The sequence below is a fragment of the Anneissia japonica genome, unplaced genomic scaffold (assembly GCF_011630105.1).
Source record: "Anneissia japonica isolate Jap-2015-1 unplaced genomic scaffold, ASM1163010v1 scaffold5200_len543_cov114, whole genome shotgun sequence".
Lineage (NCBI taxonomy): Eukaryota > Metazoa > Echinodermata > Crinoidea > Comatulida > Comatulidae > Anneissia > Anneissia japonica.
The window spans coordinates 1-543 of NW_022742975.1; the positions used below are offsets into that span (position 1 = coordinate 1).

General features: G+C 32.2%; 1 long non-coding RNA gene across 1 annotated transcript; it reads left to right on the forward strand.

The window, feature by feature from the left end:
* Positions 1–412, forward strand: LOC117119287. Its single transcript, XR_004447164.1, has 2 exons — positions 1–30; positions 296–412. It is a non-coding gene; the product is annotated as an uncharacterized LOC117119287 (long non-coding RNA).
* Positions 413–543: the final 131 nt, after the last annotated feature.

Genomic DNA, 543 nt, shown 5'->3' on the forward strand with positions numbered 1-543 from the left:
GAGTAGGATCGATATCATCAGCAATTGTAGGTAAGAAGATGTACCGGTATTTATGATTAAAAAAATTCTACAAACTCAGCCTAGAATTTATGTAACTAAACCGAATAAATACTAAAACATATCTTTAGTCATAAATGACACAACATTTGCAGTGTATATTATTGGTTTGGCGTTTGTTAAACTCCCAATAAAAATTGATTAGTGTAAAAAAAAAAATTGTTTTAATTTTTTAAAATTAATTTTTTTCTGGTAATCAATGATGATTCTAACCAATGCAATTCACCAATTTGTTCAGGTTTCTCTGTCAACAGTTACCGTCTCGGTTTTCAAATATGCTGTGGCGTCCAATTAATTGCGGTCGTATTGGTAGTATACATACTTATACTGCAGAAAAGAAAGCCGAACAACATCTGAAAAAATGGGTTTGTAAAGAATATGAAGCCTCCTTCCGATCCTAAATAAGGAGGAAAGCGTTTTGTCTTCTGAAGGTTTTTCTAGGTGGAACACAAGGACATCTATTTGCTGATAGATCATTTTTGTGCT